The sequence below is a fragment of the Callorhinus ursinus genome, unplaced genomic scaffold (genome assembly GCF_003265705.2).
Source record: "Callorhinus ursinus isolate GAN/ISIS: 27379988/994484 unplaced genomic scaffold, GSC_fseal_2.0 scaffold5, whole genome shotgun sequence".
Classification (NCBI taxonomy): Eukaryota; Metazoa; Chordata; class Mammalia; order Carnivora; family Otariidae; genus Callorhinus; species Callorhinus ursinus.
Window position 1 is genome coordinate 1,316,239 of NW_027397067.1, and position 13,459 is coordinate 1,329,697.

The following is a 13,459-nucleotide window of genomic DNA, read 5'->3' on the forward strand; positions in this document are numbered from 1 at the left end:
TCCCTGAGCAAGTTCTAGCATCATACTTGACAATCTCAGAAACTTCTGTTTGTTTACAAAATAAAGCTTCTCTGCGTGGAAGCACACACACACACGCAAAATTTGTTAAAATAAGGGAGAAAATGTAGTAATTCAAAATTGCACTTAAAAATTACCATATAGAGGAAAATAGAATATTATTAATGATAAAGACAGTGATAATGAAAACTGCTAAATATTATCTTTTGTTACTTAAATTTATTCTGAAACTTGGGAGATATATAGATTGTACAGTGACATTATTCAACCTCTAAATCTGGCTTTCTCCTTCTATTTCACAGTAATCCAATTTGGCGGATTTGACAAAGTGGTCTCTTTACCTGTGTGTTTTTTCATTTTCTCATTAGCTTTAATTTTTAATTGTTTTCTTTTACTTATCATTTTCACCATCTTGCTTAGAAATACCTTAGAGAACTAAAGTGGCAGAAGATTAAGAATAGTGAGGACAAGAAAATGGCTGTTTTTCAAATATGGTTAGTCTTTAGGTCAGGCTACGCTCTTGAAGATTTGTAAGAAGAAGTGTTGTAAGTAAATGTAATTTTCTCATACAAACAATGTTATGAGTAAAGGGTTATTTTCCTTAATAAGGACTTATGCCTAAAATTTAAAGGAATACTTTAAATACCCTATTGAATTAGCTGGAGATATTAGCTGTAGAGTTTTCTGAGGCACACTGCAAATCAGTTAGGGAGGGCAATTCAGAAGCTGGCTGAATATTGTTTATGATTTAATTTGTGCAGGTAGGGCCGGAGGATCCCTGGGAGAGCAGCTGGTTTCAATCTAGGAACTTTAGAGACCTTGCTGAGGCTGAGGGCCCAGTCAAGGGCTGGGCAGTGTGGCCACAAAGGAGAATAGTGATGCGCATGATCCCAGGGGTGCTTGACAATGGGCAGATTTAGGAATGAGTCACTATAAGGCTCAGGGAGATGGATACTGGTTTTGTGAGGAGCACCCAAAGAAAGAGAGAAAATAGGGCAGCTCAGATGTGGAAGGCCAAGGAGGCAGCGAGTCACCTCTTTCAGGGGTTGAGAATCCTCTCAAAAACTCTTGACTGGGACAGGGAGGCAGAGAACGAAGTGTTCTACAAACACAGGAAGTAACCACCACATTTACGGTGCTGTACTAGGCGCTCTTCCACTTGAGGTTAAGGAGGAAAGGTGTGGCCGCTCTCCCGGACTTTCAGCTCGGTGGACACAGCTCAGTCCAACCACTGTGCACACCTTTAGCTGACCACTTCCTTTTGGGCATGCCTGGGAATGAGTTAAGGTTATTTGAGATTAGATTTTTTTTCCTTCTCTACTTCTTTGCCCCAACAATTTCTGACATTTTTCACACCTCATATTCTATGATCCCAAAAAAATGTTTCCTTGAAAGTGGAAACTGTATCAGAAATCTGGCTTTTGTATTTTATCCGCAGCTGCTTTCCATGGAACACATACACAAAAGGCTGAGAGCAAAATAAAACCACTTTAAGTCACAGACACAATTAGGGACAGAGGGGACTTTTTCTTCCCGACCTGAGATCAGCTCTGGGGGCAGTGATACAGCTCACAGTGACAAGTCTGAACTTCAGCTTGGCACTTCGAGTCTGAATTGGGTTAATTCAGAGGCAAGAGGGCTATGCTGATACCTGCTGGGAGGGTCTCAGAAAGCCTCTTGCCACAGACTCAGCCACCAGTGGCTGTGCTGACCCATAAACGACATGTCAGGCACCACAGAGTCTTATTCATGAGCTCGTGTTTTTGGAAGAAAGGTCCAGAGACTCTAAAAATGAGCAGTGAGACAGTGACATCATAATGGTATTTATTATTTCAGGTTAGACTGGCACCTACTAAATCACTAAGGCCACAGGTAGGTTTTTCCACTTGAGGGAAGTCTTCTTTTTCCCTCTAAAGCTGGATTACTGAGAGGCGTGAAGCACGCACGTTCCCCAGGAGTGCCAGTGTGGGTGAAATAAAGACTCAAATAATTCCCACTTCATTTTATTTTCACACACTCCCCTCCCTAGAAGTTGAGTGGATTAATTTTTATAGGGCACAGAGTGGGGCCAGCTCACACACAGGCTCTCCCGGCTGCCACCTCCATGGCGTGATGGTGATGTGAGGAACATCTCAGGACATCCTGCTCCTTTTGGGCCAGAAATTCCCATTTTACCTAAGCCTTTGCATTCAAGCTTTCAAGCTTGAATTTTATCAATTTATTTGAAAGACATGACACAATTATTAACATTTTAGCATAGATTCATTTATCACATGAAGTCTGACAGAATGGGACTGGTGAATTTCAGTGGGGAAGGAGGGGAGAGAAAAGAGTGAGTGAATGGGGTTCCACCTAAAGAAGTGTCCTGTGTGCTGACTGATGGAAACATGCGTGTGTGTGCACGTGTGTATACAGAGTAGTTGAGGTGGGGTGGGAGTGCATGGGAAATGGAAGTCCTACCAGTCTACTAAATGGTTGAGATGTGGATGGTGACAGATGGTGACTACACTTATCATGATGAACGCTGAGTAATGTATGGAACTGTCAGATCACTGTGTTGTACACCTGAAACTAACATAACACTATTATGTTACTTATACCTCAATAAAAAATAGGAAAAAATGGTTGAGATGTATATGTATGTTAGAACTTGAGGAATGAAAAAAATGTGTATACATGGGATAATATATATGGTTTGTGATATATACATATGGTTTTAAACAAAATTCATAAAGTAAAATAGAGGTTAAAAGAGCAATCATAGTGAGCATGTGATTACCCAAGTTGCACAGATCATGAGAACTCCAAGGGCTTGGACACTTAAGAAAACTTTATTTTGGTCCTGTTGTGGGGGAGGCCAGGGGAACACAGCTTCCCATGGCTCTGAATCAGCCCAGCGCCTGCCTGGGGGAGTCTTTTTCTCTCTGGGGCTGTGGCTTCCCTGCATTCATATTTTCTTTCCGGGTCTCACAGCAGCTGCATCATTAAACTAACCTGGCGCCTGAAAAGAAGGATAAATCCATGCTAAGATTAACGATAATGCACTTAAATTTACATAACATGTCAAGTCCAGAAGGATCCCAAAGTACCATGTAAACCTCTGGGAGGTGCTGGGATTCAGGAGGCTTCTTCCAAAGCTCACAGAGGTGGCAGGTGGAGCAGAAAGGGTGGGACCTGCGTCCTAGCCATGGCGGCCACAGCAGGACCACTCACATCAGATGGTCAAGAAGCACAAAATGCTTGACAGACTTGCTTGTTATTGCTAAACTTTTGCAACACTCCAGCTCAGTGACTTAGATGAAATTGTGTTTCCTCCATTTTTGCAGCTAAGGATAGGAAGCCTGACATGATGAAAGGCCTGATGTCAGCAGCAGACCAAGATGTTTAGTGGCAGGAGGGTGGCAGCCTGGTCATTCTGGCTGAGCCCACTGGCCACTCTGAGCTGCTGCACAGCTGCAGGGCAGGGAGGAGGAGGTGGGCCCCCTTCCTTGCTTCTCTGCTTTAGGCTTGTGGCCTTTTGCTGTTTTTATAACTCTGGAATTGCTCCTACCCCAGGGCTCACTCCCTCATGTCACTCAGGCCACTGGCCAAGTACTAGCACGACAGGGAGGACTTCCCTGAGCCCCTGACCACAGTGTCTGCCCCTAGGCATTACTCATCCCCTTACCTGCATTCATCCCATCATAGCATGGACCTATGTGAAAGTGTGTTCTATTTTTATTGGTACTGTTTATTGTCTGTCTCTCCAACTAGAATATGAGCTCCATGAGTTGGGGCTTTTGTTCCATCCCTGCTGTATTCCCAGTGCCTGGAACAGGGCCTGAGACATGGTAAGTTCTCGGTAAACATCCCTTGGATGGGGGAATGCCTGGGATGATTGCAGCCCTTACATCATTTGTCCACAGACTGGGTGGAGAGCATCAGGAATGTGTCCAGATGTGGCCTCAGGGAATCTAGTCCAGTGCCTTGTGCACAGGTGACATTTTGTTGAATTAAATGGAATTTTTTTTCTTAGAGAGATGCCTCTGCTTAGTTTAGGGCATTTTTGATGTTGGACACTAGGAAGATTGAAGCTTTCCTTTTACCATTCAGAGGGAGTTTTGGTGTATCAAGGCTAGGGTAGATTAAAACAGCTGAGTCTTTGACTTTTTCCATTGGAAGAAGGTGGGGAGTTGATTGGATTGGAGTCACTAGCTGGATCTGCCCTGTTTGAAACTCAGTCCTCCAAATGGAGTCAGAACTACACAGAACAATGACTACCTCTGTCTTTAAGAACCCCAGGACCTTTGGACAAAAGATCCAACAGTCAGAGGGTGCAGTATAGCCAGCCACATGTGTGAAACGTTCAGTCGAGCCATGCAGAAAGAGGGTCTTGGGAAAGTAGGATTTCCAGGGGTGGGGAGAAGGGGAAGGGGCGTTCCAGGCAGAGAGAATAGCAGGAGGAGACCCAGCAATTCAATAGCATGTAGGTGTGGACAGGGAGGAGCTATGGGCCCCTGCAGTTAGGTGGTGATATGGATCCATGCCCTGGGATGTGATCTCATTAGCTAAGCAGGACCGGGCCTGGCCAGGATTTGTAAGGAGGACCTCCCAGGAAAACCCTGGGTACTGCATAGATTGATGCTGGTGATTCATTCAGTGGCAAATCTTTCTTCTGATTCATTCTTGAATCAATGTTCTAGGACACAGTGTGTGTGTGTGTGTATGTGTGTGTGTGTGTGTGTGTGTATATGATTGTACATGTGTTTGTATGTGAAAGGGGATAGCTCACTCTATTTTTTTAATTTTTAAATTTTTTTATTAACATATAATGTATTATTTGTTTCAGGGGTACAGGTCTGTGATTCACCAGTCATACACAATTCACAGCACTCACCATAGTACATACCCTCCCCATTGTCCATCACCCAGCCACCCCATCCCTCCCACCCCCCTCCACTCCAGAAACTCTGTTTATTTCCTGAGATTAAGAGTTTCTTATGGTTTGTCTCCCTCTCTGGTTTCATCTTGTTTCATTTTTCCTTCCCTTCCCCTATGGTCCTCTGTCTTGTTTCTCAAATTCCTCATTTCAGTGAAATCATATACTTGTCTTTCTCTGATTGGCTTATTTTGCTCAGCATAATACCCTCTAGTTCCATCCATGTCATTGCAAATGGCAAGATATCATTTTATGATGGCTGCATAATATTCCATTGTATATATATACCACATCTTGTTTATCCATCTGTTGACAGACATCTAGGCTCTTTCCATAGTTTGGCTATTGTGGACATTGCCTCTATAAACCTTGGAGTGCGTGTGCCCCTTTGGATCACTACATTTGTATCTTTGGGGTAAATACCCAGTGGGACAGCTCACTCTTAGGTAGAGAATCCCTTACATCCCCTGAGGGGGTCAGTTGGTTGATACCTTCCTGAGGTCTCGGCTATGGGGCTTTCCTTCTGCTAATCCCCTCCCACTGGCAAGATTATTTCAGTTGCCTTTTTCCCTAGAAATGATCTCTTGGACTCCTATGTTCTGAGATGATTCTGGCTGATTTTACATTAAGGGGAAACACACACTCAGATATTTCCCTGCCCTAGAATACCTTTCAGAGGGCTAGGTCAAGTGCAGTGGGATGCTCCTCTACAAAATAAAACTCTTCTGGACAAAGTGAGGGTGTCCAGCAGTCCATGGGATGGTGTAATGGACCAGGGATCTGGGCGGAGCTCACCAGGAGAGGAGGTCACCTGGATGAGGAAGGAAGAAGGAAGGAAGAAATCACCTGGATGAGAGGCAGTGGGCAGTGCCCTGATAAAGGTCACTGTGTAGGGTGCGACTGTCCACCCTAAAGCATCCCTTTGTCTCCTGTACTAGTTCAGCCTCTGTTAACCCCAGATCTGAGCTAAAGCACACTGTTGGAGCATCTCCCCCTTCTTAAATAAAGGTATTGCTTAATTACTTTGGTGAATGTGATAATTTGTATATGTGCATGGCGCACCTTGTCTGCTTGCTCTATGCAGGGCATGGGCAATCACTGCCCACTCAGGGATTAGACTGCTTGCTAGTTTACCCTCAGTACTAGAGTGATTGTGTGGGAGTGGGGAGAGCTGGTCTGAGAGCTGTAAAAATTTGGTTAAGAAGTCAACAGGTTGACTTGTTCTCTTTCCTTACTGATAATCTCAGGGAAGGGATTTAAATAAAAAATTTTGTATTGGTCTTGTCTTTAGTTGGTCATGTCTTCCTGAGTGATTTTTGTTTTTTTTTTCCCCCTTAGATAAGGATGTATTCTTAATATTATGAAATAGTTTGATGTGCTTATTACTGGTAGGCTTGTAACTAAGACTCAGAGGCCAGTAGTACTTTTTAGAATACTTTTAAAATTAATTCTTGGTAGCTGGATGTAGGATGTTTCAGGTCATGGGATAAATATGGAAATGTGGCATGCTTTCCACAGTGACTCTTTCTTTCCTTCCTTAAGATCAACAGCCCTCAAAACCAAGATCAAGAAAACTCCAGGCTTCAGAGCACCATTTATATTTCAGCATAAATAGGTCAGTTCATAGATACAAGCTTTTCCTGTGACATTACTTAGCTATGTATGGATATAAGAATTTTATGGCCCCTGCATGATTTTACTTCTTATTGCCAAGTATACATAACCCACATTAGTGAGTTGGTAGTAAAAAATGAGTTTTCTACATTTCTTGACTTTTGTGTGTTTGAATTGTAAACTATGTGATGAATATTCTTATCCATATGGAGAAGTATCAAGAATTCTCTTTGTGGTAGCTGGGCATATGTATCTAAACTTTCTGGCACACCCAAGTAATAAATCTCTTTGGTAATTTAGACTGCGCGAAGCTTGTACTTAAGGTTCAAATTCTATTCCTGCATTTTTATTCATTATTGTGTCGTTGTCCTCGGCCGAAGGTACACCCTCCTTATCTCTGTCAGATTCCTAGCAATTGCAATTACACTTGGAAATGTTGGTCAGTAAGGGGAGGAGTCCCCTTAATTACAAAATGCAGTGCTTGTCATCTGAGAAAAATGAAGCACCCCCAAACCTGATGAGTGATCTCTAATCATCCCCTATCTGTGCTTTATTCCTTCCTGTGTGGTTGTCTCTGACATGCCCATTCCTGTGCGCTGACTCTCACCCCTGGGACCTGCTCCTGAGCTGACACCCACCTGCTGTAGTGGAAGGAAGGTTTGCTGCCTCCAGCGAATTATTTTAACAAGCAAGGAGTTGGAGGGAAATGCCAAACCAAACCAGGTTCTTCAGAATGAAAGACAAAAGCAAAGCACAGTTATGGCCTATTAGTGCCTTTTTCTTGATACTCTCAGTTTGCTGAGGTTACATGTAACGTGCTTTCGAAGTTTCTTTCCCGCTCCCTATTATGTACATTAATATATACATTTATTAAGTTCGATACCACGTAGAGCCACTAGATGTCGCTGCCTTCAATCTGTTCCGCTTCCGGCCCAGGCAGCTAAGGCGCTTAGAAGCCAGCCAGGCGTTACAGTATAAGAGGCCTAACCTCAAGGATTGTAGGGAGGACTGCGAGGGAGTGTTTGGGGCTGGACGCACTTCCAGAGATCCTTTGCCAGGTTGAAACGAAGGTGAAGAGAGCGGCTGGGGTGAGGGTGGGGGACGGGGGTGGGGAAGGCGGTCACACTGCGGGGCCAGAGAGCAAGGAGCAGGTGCTGGCCTTGAGGCCTGGCACAGGCTGGCGCGGGGGTGCTATTGCTTGTTCCCAGGGATGCATGCTAGTGGAGCCGGGGAACCACGGAATCTAATGTCACACAACTGTAGAGGCACATGGCCTACAGGGAAAGCCTTAGAGGTAACATCTAGAATGACAAGATATTCAGAAACATGCCCTTTGGGCAAAGATGTCACCTCCAAGGAAGAGTATTGTTGGAGGGGTGGCATCAGCCAAGGCTTGAATTTATTTTTCTGATAATGTTTTTATATTTCTTGATTCAATTATTCATCTTCTATTGGCAGTGTTGCAGTTTTAATATTCATTCCTATTGTGTATAAACATCTCATCTGCAGCTAATTTGTGTCAAAGGGGCAACAACCCAAATTAGTCCATCTATTATAATCCAACTACAGTTAGAAGGCTGAGAGCATTCTAGAATGTCTAGAAGAAAGAGGATAACAATAAAACACCAGGTTCTGCGTTTTTGTTCCCACAGATACATTCAGGAGCACTTGTTACTGATGGAGACTCTCCCTGTATTTGGGAGTTAGGATGTCAATTTGCTGTTTCTGAACTCAGGAGGGTGAGGAAAAGCCTGTGAACATGGTACAGGGCACAGTGAGCTATTTCCCTTGTAAATAAGCCTTTTTGCTAAGGAGGACGGAGATCATTTTCTTCTGCCAGCCAAGCTAGAAATAGAAGGCCTCTGGGCTAAGGAGAATTCTCTCTCTGATGGACACATTTGGACAGATCCCATTTATTCCTCCTTGAAGGAGTTAGTTGGATGGCAGAATTCAAAGGTTTTATCTACAGCTAGCTGGGGTTTGGGCTGTGGCTAAGATGGTTCTAAGTGAGGATCCCAGAAGTGCAAAGGCAGGAGAGACAAAAGCGTTGTTTACCAGATACTCAAACCAAAGCTGGGGCTCACTGATTAGTAAATGTGGAGCCCTGACCATGTGTCAGATGCTCCTTTAGCTGGGGACACATCAGTGAACAATGGACAATACACATGCCTCTCTGGAGTGTGTCCTTAGGGGGAAGAGACACAAAATACATGAAATAAATCAATTATGTAGGTGAATATGATGAGAAATGCCAAGGAGAAGATAAAGCAGAGAAGGGGGATGGGGAATATAGGGTGAGATGGTTGGGGAAGGTCTCCCCGAGATGGTGACATTTGAGCCAATGCGTAGAGGATGCGAGGCAGTTAGTCATAGAGAGGCCAGGGGATGGCAGATATTCGAGAACTCTGCCACCCAGTGGTTCAACCATTGGTGTTTTGGAATTGAATATGGTGGTAATATTTACACCAGGGAAACTGGCAAATGGTACAATCCAAGGCTCATTTATTTGGACACTTGGCTTCTCAGCATATCATGGGAGGGGAGGGGAGATGCAGTGGGGGCCTGCCCAGGATCAGGTCAGTCGCTGACTCTGGGATAGGGCTGCAGTTACTGGCAGAATAAGGCTGTGTGAGCTCACAGGCTTGGGGGCTGCTGCTAAATGTCAGCTTGGATATTTGTAGGTAGTTCTTTGCTGGATAGTCAAACCTTTCTCTTCACGTTGATGATCTCTCTTTAGAAGAAAGTAGATCTGAAAAGTACCCTAGAGTTAACAGTTATCACACATTTCAGGACCATCCTTTTTTCTTGAAATGATGTGAGAGCTGGAACATTATTCTTTACAGTCAGGCCGGAGGAGCCTAAGTCCATTTTGCTGAGCGGAGGTATGTCTATAAGCTGTTTTGGATAAAAACGTGTCCTTATGAGCCTTCTTTCCTTCGCATGTTCTCAGGCTGCCTCTCCCTCCATCCTAATCCACAGCTCCTGAGGACGCCAATGAATTAAACACTGTGCTCCACGACATTTTGAGAAATATATGATATACCTCAAACTTCAATAGGAATTATTTTGGCATTATCTATGATTTTGACTTTGATACATTTAGTTTTATCAATTTACCCTCCTTGTTATCGTAACACCCAAGGTTAAATTTTAGGGACAATTTAGCCCTGACCCAGGTTATATGGTTATATATGGGGGGCCCTCTTTAGTAACCAGGAAGAGTCCTGCTGCCCTTTAGAATGGGCAGAGCCAGAGCAATCCAGAGCACACAGATCTCTTTTTTGGGGCTAACAAAAACACACTGGAAATTTTACAAGAACTGACTTTTCTGTGAAGTTTCCAGAACTTTCACCTACTACGTGGTCTGGCACCGACAACCCACATCCATCAGTATGGCCCGTTCCAGCTGGGAGCAGGGAGCTCAGAGGTGCAAATCTTCAGTGAGGGGTGAGGCGGGCCAGGCGTCCAGGCCCTGGAGCCATGAAGTCCAGGCACCGTCCCCATCTGGCATTGACTCACTCTTATGGACAGGAAAAGCCACAGTGGACTGCATCTCTGAGGATTTTGTTGGGGTCAGCTCCTGAGGACCTGTACACTGCCTTTGCAGGGAGCCATGGCTGCTCATCCTCCTCCCAGGAGGAGTGTTTGGGAATGTGTGGGAAGTGTTCTTGATTTTCCTAAAGTCTGGGGAGTGCTTGACCTGGTGAAAGTGCCAATATGTCCCATGGGGAGAGGCCAGGTAGTTCCTGCTACTGCATTCAGCAGGAGTCAGGTCTACAGCAGGAGGGTACAAAAGAGATAGAATCCCTGATTTGTGCTCTGAATGTGGCTATAAGCCTAAATGATGGCTGAAGAGTGCTTGGAAGCCTCACACAGTGTCTGCAGAGATGCTGCTGTGGAAAGAGCCTTGGAGTGGGCGTGAAGGACTATATTCCAGTCAGGGCTCATTAGCTTTCTGAGCATCTTGGTCAAGGTGCTTACCTCTCTGGGTCTCAATGACTTCTGTAAAGCCAGAGGGCTGGCCCAGATGCTCCTGAAGCCCTACCCTTTGTAGTCTCTGCAGGTGCAGTTTCCTGAGGAGCTGACTCTGAGTGAGTCTCTAGGGGACAGCACATTCCAGGCAGGGATGGGCCATGAGAATGGTGATGGCTGTGCCCTGTGGTCAGCGGGGGACTGGCCCTCAGAAGGTGTTGACAGCAGCCACCATTTGCATGCAGTGATTTCCAGCTTGTGTGAATGGAGATGGGGGCCCTGTAAGGAAATCTACTGGTGGGTGTCACTGGCCTGAGCTCTGCTGTTGATTCCTCTGATGGTTTGTGGAAGGGCTGAGAAAACTGGATCCCACCAAAGGAGAGACAGATGCTCATGAACTGTGCTTTGCTTTATGTACACACATAGTGTGATGGTTAATTTTATGTATTGGTGTGACTAGACCACGGTGCCCAGATAGTTGGTCAAATATTATTGTGGGCATTTCTGTGTTTGGGGTGAGATAAACATTTGAATCCTTTGAGTAAAGCAGACTGCCCTCCAATCAGTCATTAGGGTGGGCCTCATCCAATCAGTAGAAGGCCTGAATAAAACAAAAGGCTGTTGTTCATAGGGTAAGAGGTAATTCTCCTGCCTTGTGGCCTTTGAACTAGGATAGCACCTCTTCCTGCTTCCACATCAGTTCCTGGGCTTTGGATTTGAACCGGGACATCAGCTATCAGCTCTGCAGATTTTGGACTTGCCAGTTTCTACAACATGAGCCAGTTCCCTATAATAAATCTCTCTCTCTATTGATATATGTTTATGTTGACATTGATAGATATAGAGATATAAGGATATATTCCATTGGTTCTATTTCCTGGAGTACCCTGATTAATACACATATTTGATTATCTCACATGCTGGAGGAGGGAAAGCAGATTGGTTGTGTCCATGAAGCAGTGTGTTCAGAAGACTCAGGATGTGTTCGCAGGCTCCCATGGAGAAATAAGTGCATTAGTTGAGCCCAAGAGTTGGAACTACACGGTGGAAATGCTGCTGGATGCTGCTGGGATGCTGCATAGATGCAAAGTCCTCCCTCCTCCAGAGAGATTAGGGGAGAGTAAACACAAGGTCAGTACCTCACACTTCTGTCCCATTGTCCACACTGACATTTCAAATAAACAAGTCTAGGGATGTTGGAGGATGAGCAGGCTAATCTATATATACATTCACAAGGTTTTTGAAAGAAAAATGCTGGGGGAATATTTAGTATTATTGCCATTATTATTTCTGGGTTTCATTCTACCTATGTTTAAATAAAATGAGGAAAAGGTTTCAATGATCTATGTGTTTTGGCAAAAAGGTTAAAATTTCTCCCTGGTTCAAACTGAAAAAAACTTCTCATAATTCTCAAGTCAGACATATAAATATTCTAAACAAAAACTCATTAGTTCTGCCCACTCCACCATCTATTAAGACTGGCTAATCCAGAGGTTGACACAGTTAAATGAAAAGGTTCATTTGGAACTGTTAACACCTTGCAATAACACCTTGCACTCATATAGAACCCTTCATGCTGAAGGATTGCAAAGTGCTCTGCAGACAGGGTATAAATAGAAACCCTCCCCCTGACCAGAGGCAGCCTCCTTATAGGCACAATGCCACCGAAACACACCCCCACAGTCTTTTTATTGAAAGAGAAAAGTGAAACTGAGAGAGTTTTTCCTTCATGCCAATCAGTTCTCAGATTCTCTGACCAAGTGGGTGTTCAACTGACCAACAGGGTATCTAACAATTCAATTCTGACACTAATTCCTAGAGTTAGCATGTACTCTACAGTGTAAGGGCTTAGTTCCTTGACACTGTCCCCACATCAGACACCAGTTTCAAATGTGGTGCCCAAGCTACTGATATTTCTGCCTGGCTGAGTACAAATTTGGGAGTACCCATAGCCCCCTCTCAGGTTCAATAATTCACTAGAACAAATTGCAGAACTCGGGAAAGCACTTTACTTACTATTACCAGTTTATTATAAAGGATACAACTTAGGAACAGCCAAATGGAAGAGATGCATGGGGCATTGTATTGGGGGTGGAGGGTGCCAATGGAGCTTCCATGCTCTCCTGGGGTGCACTGTCCCAGCAGCTCTATGTGTTCACCAACCTGGAGGGTCTGAAACCTGTCCATTAGGGATTTTTATGGTTTCATTACAGAGCACGATTGATTAAATCATTGGCCATTGGTGATTAGACTCATTGCCAGCCCTTCTCCCCTCCCCAGAAGTTAAGGGAGGATGGGACTGAAAATTCCAACCCTCTAATTAAGCGTTGGACCAACCCCTGTCCTGAAACTATCTAGGGACTCATAAGAATCTCCTCATTAGCATAAACTCAGGTGTGGTCTAAAGGGGCTTGTTATGAATAACAAAAGACAGTCCTATCTTTCAGGGAATTCCAAGGATAAAGTTTTAGGAGATTGATGCCAGGAACCAGGGACAAAGACCAAATATATATTTCCCATTAGACTGTACAAATGACATGGTATTTCAATTGACAGTACTGGTCACACTGGAGTGAGACCAGTACTAATGTGAGCATGTTACATAGAAGGAGTTCTAGGGCATCTTAAATGGCTTCCTCATGTTTTCTCGTCTCACAGTACTGACTAATAAAATTTCCATGGTGATGAAATGTTCCAGTATGGTGGCCACTAACCACATGTGGCTGTTGAGCACTTGACATGTGGCTAGGGTACTGCAATATTATTATTTTATTATGATGATTACTTTAATTGTGTTGTGCAAAGCTCTATAGTACAGATCCCCTGAAAATGACCAATGACCTCATGGGGAGGGGGCAGTTCCTGCTGTATCAGGAGCAGCCCTATGCCCCTCATTTCTTACTTCCCTCCTTGGAACTGTAACGCAAAGTGAAGAGA

The 13,459-nt window shown here is 44.3% G+C and overlaps 1 long non-coding RNA gene across 1 annotated transcript; it reads left to right on the forward strand.

Annotated features, from left to right (window-relative positions):
- Window positions 1–7,531: 7,531 nt before the first annotated feature.
- Window positions 7,532–9,433, forward strand: LOC141372787 (uncharacterized). The gene is made up of 3 exons (XR_012378198.1): window positions 7,532–7,620; window positions 8,203–8,289; window positions 9,341–9,433. It is a non-coding gene; the product is annotated as an uncharacterized lncRNA (long non-coding RNA).
- The last annotated feature ends 4,026 nt before the right edge of the window (window positions 9,434–13,459 follow it).